Below are 10,550 nucleotides of genomic sequence, written 5' to 3'. Positions count from 1 at the left end.
CTTAGCATAATCCCACCGCACATTTGATGTTTATGCAACAAAGCCTACACATCAATGAGCGGTTTCATGCTCCGGGAGTGACTTTTTCTTCAAACCATTTTTTAGAAGGTACCGATTACAGGTCCGACTTACATCAGTGCAAAGACAGCAGCAGGAGGCCTGGAACCCACCAGGAAGGCAGTGCCAGGAGTCGAATGCCTCGCTCTCGCCCATCGGCGGGCTGCTCGGGAGTGTCTGGCCGCAGCCCCGGCCCCGCAAGACCCCGAGAGACCCCGAGAAGCGAGGACTGAGTGAAGTCAGTGTAAGGCAAAGGACAGCGAGCCTTGTCACCCGACAGCGCTGGCTTCGCTTCCGGCCCGGCTGCTTACCAGCTGTGTGCAGCTTTAGCCAGGGACTACGATGCTCTTGGATTTCGTGCCTTCATATGTGAAACAGAATTCATGAAGACTAACTTACAGGATATGTGTGAGGGTTGGGAAAAAAAAGACAGACCACAAAAATAGGCTCCCTAAAGGCAACCACAGGCATGGTCCGCACAACCATCGGCATCTCACCGTGGGATACACGTCACATTGTTGTATGTGTACCACCCCTGTGACGGGCAACAAGCGAGACGGTGGTGACGGCGAAGAAGGCGGATAACATCTTACGTTCCAGATGGAGTGAAGCTTTACTCTAGTAAGAGAGCCTGTGTCCCGCAGACAGACATATCAGTGGGAGACCCTCGTCCTCACAGCCTAAATGAGTAAAACCACTTTTTTTAAATCAAGGGAATAATAAGCAAAAAAAAAAATCATCAGGATGGTAAATAAATTGGGCAAAGGAAAAGAGAACAAAGAGGAACACACTAGAAGTCTCATGATATATTATATTTTTAGGGCTATAAGATACACCAGACCATAAAACGCACCTAGGTTTTAGAGGAGAAAAATAGGGAAAAAAAATTTGAAGCAAAAAATGTGGTAAAATATTTAATAACCTGTGACCCCACTCCACCACCCCCCCCCACAGCGAGCCAGGTAAGTTACATTCGAACTATAAAACGCACCCTCCTTTTCCTCCCAAATCTGTGGGTGGGGAGGCATCTTATAGTCCAAAAATTACGGTAGGTGTTACTATACTTCTTAAGTGGGGAGGTAAGGTCAAGATGGCTCATCGTATTATTGTGCTTCATGATTCGAATATGCTCTGCACATAGGGCATTGTGTGCGTTGTATCAAGGGGACATTTGGCAGACGGCCTGGCACATACTGGCGTCCAATAACTGACATGATCACCGTTGACAGGAAAACGGTCTTTACATACACACAGCACTTCACAATGTATGGTGGAGTCAGCCCTCGACAGGGGCTACGAACAGGAAACTGGTCTTTGCCCACAGCCACCCCTTGCCTCTGAGTGGTTGGAACCATCCTTCTAAGTCTCTTAAGAGTTTTTCATGGATTCAAACACTCTTGGTCACTTTAGTGACTGAAATTTAGTTCAGTACAATTGAAAACCTCAGTCTCACGTTCAAGTCCAAGTGCGCTTCTCTGAACACATGCTAGACTAAGAGCAGAGGTGTTCGGAGCAGAGGACGTGTATGGATGGGTCCTCACACCTCCCTGGTCCCCCTCTCCTTGGCTGTTACATTTCTGGTGTTGGTGGCCAGAACAGGATGAGGAAGAAGAGAAGTGTGCCCTTACTGAGCCAGCAGAGTGTCCATTCCCTCCTCAGTGGTCATCACTCCCTCTCCCATGTCCTTCCTGGCCATCAGTGCCTTCCGGTGGCAACATCCGAATGCTGCCTTTCCCGGGTCCCAGGTCCCAGTGTTTTACAGGGGTCGGCAGGATCTTCCCATGGCGCTTCTTCTGCCTCCCAGGTCCCACCCGCGGCCTCTGTGTCCATCCCTCATAGGTGGAGACGAGTCCCAAAGTGCCCTGTGGGCTTTCTTACTACTTAAGGGGCTTATGAGAAACCCCCGCATCTTGGCTGCATCCCACACTGAGAGTGCAAGCCCAGCCTCAGCCCACGTGTTTTCCCAGTCCCTGCATTGCCCTCTCCTGGTACACAGAGCCACACGAGCAAGTCTACTGCCTGAGCTGTGTGCGACCAGGAAATAGAACAATGGACTCTTCATATAGGCACACTCTTAAAACTGTGGAGGGTTCCCTAGAAGAACTCATTAGCTTGGGTTGTGGAAAGGATATGCCACTAGGTAGCACCTTCTGTTGTAACCTGGATCTTAGGCAAAATTGTAAGGAAATGAGCAACATCGGCTTCCCCTTCTGTAAAATGGGAGATGAGGAAGTCACTTGCCTTGTGTTGGTGACATATATAGCAAGAGACACAATAGTGAGAAAGCGCTTAGTAAATTTCTCACATAGAGTGAACTGGGGATGGTGGGGATGGTGATGGTGCTGGTAATGATGATGGTGATGATGATGGTGATGATGATGGTGATGGTGGTGGCAATGATGACGGTAGTGGTGATGATGGTGATGGTGACGATAGTGGTGCTGGTGGTGCTGGTGGTGGTATTGATGAGGATGATTTACCCAAAAGCCTAAATTCAACTCTATTCTTTTCAAATAGCTCCTGATCACAGCTTAAGGTAGAGGTAAGGGAAATGTTATTTTTTTCCTTCCACGCCACTCCAAAAACTATAAATCCTAACAGTACTTCCCCCACACTTTTTCCCTCTGTGCTGCAACCTCATTTACTACAGATCCATGTTCACTTTGAACTTGGGCATTGGAAGCTGAGTGAGATAAATGAAACAGGGAGAGAACAAACAACAATGAAAAAGAAGATAAATAAAAGCTGAGGGGAAAAGACTAGAAGGGAGAGAGAGAGAGAGAGAGGTTTTGGGTGGATGATCTTGCCGTTTATTGGGTTGGAAACCTCACGTTTAAGCATGCCCAAGTGAGTTTAACCACATCACACTAGTAAGTACGTTTCAAGTGATTGGACACAAGGAGAGAAAACACCTTGTGAACCACTGCTTAAGATGGCCACATGCGGGGGCCTCTCAGCAATCGATGAAGCAAATTAAATGAGGTGAAATGAAAACCCACGTGTCACTTTTTATCCTAAGAGCAATCTTTCCCTTTTAGCAAAACAGTGTATTCAATTATCTCCTTCAATAAATAAAAATGATTTCCACCTTGAAAATAAATATTTGCTTCTTAAGATCACATTCCCGGAAATCAAATTACACGCCTGTTTTTATTACTAACAAGAACGAGTTCCGAAGCCCTTTATGCATTGCACCTGTCACTCTCCACATCCGACAATCAAATTCCCCCTTAAATCTCATCAGCTCACTTCCAAAGTCATCGGGGAGGCAATGAACGAGGTTATGACACAGTGTTCACAGACAGCTAAATGTCTTTCATATATCTTTAAGTGGTTATTAATCTCGGAATTAGCTTAGAATCCATTAACCTTCAAGGTAAATTAGATCAATCAGAAAAATGACTCACAGGAATGGGACCGTCTTTCCTGATGTTGTTTTCACATCCAGCTCATGCGCCACGGCAAAGCTGAGGCGGTGGTCACACCGGCCGCCACGGACCGCGCAGGCTCCCAGTTCGAGTGGGGAGGGTCTGCTCCCTCCTGGAATGTTGTTCTCCTAGACAGGCAGATGGGATGAGCAGGCATGAACACAGCATCGTCGTCACTTTAGTCTAGGCAAGCTGGTGTGACTGCTGCCCGGGGCAAAGGGCTTAAGTAGTCCCCTATTATCTGTGTTAGTGACATTTTAGAATCCTCTGCCCAATAACTGTAGGATGAAGAAAGCAAGAAGTGGCACCTTTACAAAGAAATCAAAGTAATTGGTCTTTAAAAGTCCTGAAGCAAGTGAACCTGCAATCTTCTATCTTTTTTGAGAAAGAGAGAGACAGAGAGAGAGAGAGAAGATCATCTCAAGAAAGAAAGTAATTAGAACCCAGGCTGGTGTGGCTCAGTTGGTTGGAGTACTGTCCCCTGGATGGAAAGGCTGGGGGTTCAATTGTGGTCAGGGTACATACCTGGGTCGTGTGTTCGATACCCAGTAGGGTGCTTACGAGAAGGCAACTGATCAATGTTTCTCTCTATTTTTCTTTCTCTCTTTCTCTCTCTCTCTTTCTCCCTCTCCCTTCTCCTCCCTCTCCACCCCCTTCTCCAAAAGCAATGAAAACATGTCTTTGGGTGAGGATAAAAAAATGTACGAAAGTAATTAGAATGTAATTTAATTCTAAATAGAAAATAGTAGAAATATGTGACAATTATTTTCTCTACAATAGGATCCTAATGATGGTGATAATCATTTTAATAATCATTCAGTCTTGAGTTGATAGGGTTGGTGCGTTGGCTCATCTTAACTCAGAGTTCTCAATTACATTGTTCAATGAATTAAAAAATATGGAAAGCAAAACTGGGGCGTGGGGAGGGGACCCCTCCAAGTTCACAGCTGTTTGAATGATACATTTTGGAGAACTCGGGAGGCCAGTGTCCAGGCTCCTACCTGACACCCTGCTGGAGGTGGGCTCACCCTGCAGTCACATACGATTTTAATTCAGAATAGATTTAGCCATTTAAATATTGTATTGGCACGAAACATCTCGACTTAAACATATATTGAAAAGAAAACCATAATGTCCCTTTCCAAAGACTTTTTTTCCTCTCTTTTCTCTAAGATCCCCAGAGAGAGAAAGAAATAAAATATCAAAGAGGAAATAAAAACCTGCTGGAAAACTATTTGTGGGTGATTTTCAGGACAGAAAAAAAAAATCAAATCAAATCCTCTTTGGTTAGTGCTTCAAAGGATCCCATGGAGTAATCCACGAACCCTTCCAAAAGCTACCAAATGCTGGTAAAATAAGATTTGTTCAGTTAGATGCATTTTGGAAATTTAGGTTTTCGGAAGGGTGATTATGTCAACACCTGCGATGGGCCCTCACATAAGAACCATTACTGGAATTAATTGATAGCCATTAAAAGAAAGAGATTTTCAAAAGAAAAAGAGAGGCTCGTCGTTAAGTGAATAAAGTTCCAGAGATATCGGAGGGAATTGGCACCCCTTGCACGCTACGCTGATCAGCCTGAAAGAACCATATAATTACAATACCCGATCGAGAAGGAGACGCGGAGATGAATCTTAAGGGGGAAGGAAGTGAAGTGGGGCCTTTTATTAATCTTTTCATGAAATGTTTCTTTTTCTTTTGTAAAAACGAAGCAGCAGTTCGCAGAAATGAGAGAGCAATTTAAACAGCCGTAATTTTAGATAAACCTCCACGCTCTGGAAGATTAAAATATCCATTATTTTCTCCCACGTCCTCTAGGATGAAAAGACGCTGCGAGTTAGTTGGGGGTCTTGATTTTTTAACAATTTATAAGACAAATAATCATTTCATGGTCTTGTCTCCAAGAAAACATAGCGACTGACAGAGAATACTATAATTAAAAACAAATAGGACATCTCCTCAAAATAAATCATGTTTTCATTGAAAGGATGTTCAATGTTACGACAGGTTATTCTTCCAGATCGTATTCTTTCGGCAAAATTTCACGCCACTCTGAGTTGTTTGTTTGTTTGCACATTTGAGCCAATTGAAGATGTTTTTCCATTTTTTTTTCAAAAACAACTCAGTATTTCATATTCAAAACGGGGGTATGGGTGGTAAGGTTAGTAAGCCAGTCTCACCAAATTCTTTCCTGCAGTTGTTGAGTTTCTCACGTTTCTGCACATCCCTTGGCCCCTTCTGTTCCAGACTGTCTTTCCAAGGATGGTCCTATAGCCAAAGGCCTTAGAAGACAGAGGTAGCGGCTCCCTGGGGGCAGAAGACTGACTGGTTTCCTGAGCAGCATAAGACACATAACGTCTTCCCCAGGCAAAGACTGGGCAGGCTCCCTAGCAGCCCCCTTTAAAAGGCAGGTTGCCCAAGCTGGGGGTCAATTCCTCCACTGTGGCAGAAACCCCCTGAGTGCGCAGCAGCCTCCTGGCCTGCCTGCCGTCCCTCCCTTGGAACTGGGGGAACAGAGACAGATGTGAGCCTGAGGCTCACACGGCCTCCTGCGCTGTGAGTGATAAAATCCTGTGTCTCTGACCCGGGCGTTTCATGTCTTCTGCCAGCATCCAAGAACCTGTGGCAGGCTACTGTTAAGTCGTTAGCTTGCAAGCAGGATAAAATCTTGCAAAAATGAAGAAAACAGGACTTTTGGAGTTTTTGACATACACGGAGAGACTTTTGCAGAAAATCAAACGGAAAAGAAAAAGAAGGAAGACAGTGTTGGTTAACCTAAAAATGTGACTGTATCAGAAACCAATCTTGGGAGCGAGGAGCTAAATTTCTTCCAGGCAGGCAAAAGTGATAGGATCGAATATAATGGTGTTTCTTTTCTATTTCTTTTCCCGATCTCCGCGGAGCACACACCCTAACTCAGAACCCTCAGGCTGTCAGCAGAGCTACACACTATGGTGGAAAGGGCTGGTTGTGACAGATGAAACTCAGGACACTCCAGATGGAGAGACACTACACTTCCTATTGAGAAACGCACTGGCCCGAGATCAAGATGCTCATCCATGATACACCAGTTCTTTCAACCGTGCTCTGCAAATTAGCTTGGAGGACATTAGTAGCAGAGATTGCAGGGCTGAGTGAGGAAGCTGGAGAGAAGCGGGGCTATGTCCATGAACGGGTAACTTTGGTCCTATAGCCCGGAGAACCTATGGGAAGGTGCAAGGCTTAGATGCACTCGGGGAAGGAGATCCAATGGGTTGCAAGTCTTGGCTCAGGGTGTTGTGTCTACTTATCAGTGCACTGGACCGTCGCTGAGGCCGCTTTCCAGGTTTGTGTGCCTCGAGGTCATGGGGTTCTCAGCCATGACCGCGATACCACCACCACGTTTCCTCTCACTGCGGGACTTCCCCCTTCCTCCCAGAGACACAAATGCCACAGCTGGTCCATGGAAATGAGACAGGGTGTTTCTCTTTGTAAACCTTGACCGAGTTAGAGAAACAAGTGTCACCTTGGGCACTGGCCCTTGATACTAGAAGAAACAAATCGTCTCCAAGATTCCTTCTGGGTCCTACGAAACCAGGCAGTCCCAGCTGCGGCTCCCTGGCCCCCCAAGCCAGCCACCGAGTCCCAGGACTTTGAAGACCCCCGTCCTACACCAGTGTGAGCAGGCAGAGCAGGGAGGCCCCCGGGGCCTTTGTGTTTCTGTCCCGAGCCCATTTAGAAGCACGGCTCAAGGTTTAAACACATCTTTGCCAAGGGACCCAGTTCACAGTGGTTTCATGGGAAAGGAGTGTTTTATGGAAGCTATCCTGGGGAGATGAGGAAGAAGAGTTATTTCAGGCAGGACTCGTTGGAAATTTTATAGCATTTACCTGTCATCCCCATTCCCAAGGTCCCTGCCACCCCAGGCCATGCACACCACCTCTTCTTCCTCCCCACCCCCTTGCCACAATCCCTAAAAATGCCCCGGCGTTGTCCTGAGAATTAGCTCTGTTCCTCGGCTCGTATACAGATAAGCAGCACGGGGCCTGCTACGAAAACACACAGTGACAACTCAGAGGCGCCACTAAGCATGCAGGCTCTGGAGCCACTGTCTGGCTCTGCCCTGACGCTGTTCCTGACAACTAATGAAGTCCCTGTGAATCTCAGCTTCCTGCCCTCGCAAAGGCAGGCGCGAGTACTGCCTGCCTTGTGAGATGAGAGGCATCGGTGCATGGAGTGTTCAGCATGAGCTCGGCTCCTGAAAACATTGATAAATGGCATCGTATCTGGCTCAAGCAGATGGAGACTGAGGGGAAGGAGGCAGTAAAATACACTTGCTTTTTGCACCAAGAAAAACAAACCTTGACATTGCTACCACACCTGATTTTAACACGAGGTTAAGCCATCATGCACAGAAGTACATGATGCCCTTTCTTTTGTTTCTAAATAAGGAGTCACGGGGTACCTTCCAACAAGCCCCCTCTTTGTCGAAAAGTGTCTGCGATGCATTTGGAGTGAACTTGCAGCTCAGAGAAACCGAATCCTCCCACCTACAGTCTTCGACGGTAGCTGCATTTTCCCCGCCACCTCTCCCCAGCACAAAGGACTCCATGCACTCTGTAATTAAGAAATCCACTAATTACAGCCTGCACCTGAGATGAAAGTGGCTGCGTGGCACTCGGGGAATTTCTGCCCCGGTGGCACTCGTAACAATGCGGAACTCGGAGGTGCTGACAGGTAGCCTGGCTGGTTCTCCTGGATTCCCATCCTCGTCTGTGAGCTGGACCCTCCCAGATGGTGGGTGGCTTATCGAGGTAAAAGTGCAAAGACATTAAAAACCTGATCCGTTTTCTTTTAGAAAATAAACACTTGGGAATGTGACATTACAATGATACAGCACCAGTGGCTGAAAGTAGCAGTCTGCACACATTTTTTTGTACTGTGAATAAGAAAAAGCTGAGCATGCGCCCCCAATACAAGGCTATTGTATTTATAAATGGTAGATGTGTTTTATGATACTAACATATTATGTAATTTATAAAACACCCAGGTTATTAAAAAAGAGGTAACAGATAAATATTTTTTAAACATTTTATTTATTTATTTTCAGAGAGGGAAGGGAGGGAGAAAGAGAGAGAGAGAAACATCAACGTGAGGTTGCTGGGGGTCATGGCCTGCAACCCAGGCATGTGCCCTGACTGGGAATCGAACCTGCGGTGCTTTGGTTTGCAGCCCATGCTCAATCCACTGAGCTACGCCAGCCAGGGCATATAAATATTTTTTTGGTAAAAGCCAAGGGTGAATGTGTCAGCTTTCATCTTTTTTGAAATTCTTGGTTTTACACTTCATGATAGATCAATCCTCCCAGGGTCTCATCTTAAGTTTGATCTATTTCACTCCTTGCTTGAATGCCCATCATGTGTAAAACAGTTACAAAGATAAGAAGGGTGTTGTTGACGCTACTTAATAAATAATGAAACTTCATCTTCGGTCCCATCCACCAACTATACACAAAGTTATTGTTGAAATACTATCGCGCTTGCATGGGGATTCTCCTCAATCCATGGTTTCTTGGCAAAATGGTTTTTTGAGCTATTTATTCATTTTTCAAGAATTAAAATAGTTCAACTAGGTATTCTAATTCATAAACCCACTTCAATGGGCTCATATAAAGGCTTTGCCCGGCCTTGTCTCCCCTAGGTCTCCAGGCTCTGAATCACGCAGGCAAACAGTAGGTGCTCACTCAGCATTTGTTAGATGAGAGTTCCATAATGAACGGACTTCGGTTCGGACAATCGGTCTTGATGGAGAAGACATAGACATTCAGAGAGGAGAGAACAGGGCGACTACAGGCATTCTGGAGGGAGATGATGGGATTTGCACTCGGTCGTTAGGATGGATGAAAATGGAAGCATTCAGGTTGTGTTTTGGAAGCCCCAGCAGAAGCCAGGGGTGGGTCAGACAACGGAAGTGAGAAGGGGAGTGGTGTCAAAGACGGCGGCTGAGTTCTGGCCGCGGGGACTTGTTTATAACGGGCATGTGCCGAGATCTGGAAGAGTGGGGACGAGAGGAGAATGGATACATCATGTGTCCCACCACAAAGGTTCTCTTTTGCAAAGGTACCGCAAACCCAGCTATTTCACCAAAGTCTCTGCTACCAACCTCGTTCAAATGGTCATTGTCGTTCATCGGGCTTATACGGTGGACAGCTAATTAGCCTTTCTGTTTTCACGCTGGCCTCTTGATCAACTACACACACACAGATAGAGAGCATTTGCAAAGTCAGGCTTATGGAGCTATAATTTATATACAGTAAAATTTACCCTTTTTGGGTGTACATTTCTATGGATTTTGAAAGATAGTCATGTAACTACCATGGCAATCAAGGTTCAGGGTATTACCAACACTTCAGAAAGTGTCAGAGTGAGTATTTTAAACCGCAAATCAGATCAAGTCACTAAAATCCCAAAACCCCCTCCTGGCTTCCCATCCCTCTAGGAATGAAGTCCGTTGCCCGTAAGGCTACGTACAAGGTCTTGTCCCAAGGTATCTCTCTGCCCTTGACAGCTACGGGGCTTCTGTTCTTGAAAAGTCTGCCTCAGTCAAACCAGCCTCCGTGTTACTCCTGGGCGTCTCAAACCCGTTCCTACCTCAGGGCCTTTGCACCTCCTCCAGTGACCTGCCCCTGGGTAACCTCGAGCTCTTCCTCCAGCTTCACTCTGAATTCTGTTAAAGTGACACATACACCCATGCACACACAGAGAGACAAACTCCCCCATCAGTCCTAATCCCTTTAGCGGACTTTATCTTTCTTCTTACCACGCATTCCTACCTGTGCTATTATATCCTTATTTTCCTGCTTGTTCATCGTCTCTTCATACCAGCTCCCACTAACACGTAAGCACCATATGAACGGGACCTTGTTCATTTTCTTCCCCGCTGTAGCTCTAGCGCCCAGAACAGAACAGCAAGGCCACGGCAGACATTGGATAACTATTTAAGTGAAAACATGGACAGGTAGATAGACGAACAGATGAACGAGCAAACAGGTGGACGACGGGAAGATGGACACACCGGAAGCAAGAG

Source organism: Phyllostomus discolor, chromosome 9, assembly GCF_004126475.2.
Source record: "Phyllostomus discolor isolate MPI-MPIP mPhyDis1 chromosome 9, mPhyDis1.pri.v3, whole genome shotgun sequence".
Classification (NCBI taxonomy): domain Eukaryota; kingdom Metazoa; phylum Chordata; class Mammalia; order Chiroptera; family Phyllostomidae; genus Phyllostomus; species Phyllostomus discolor.
The sequence above is the reverse complement of the archived record's forward strand: the minus strand, read 5'-3'. Positions refer to the sequence as shown.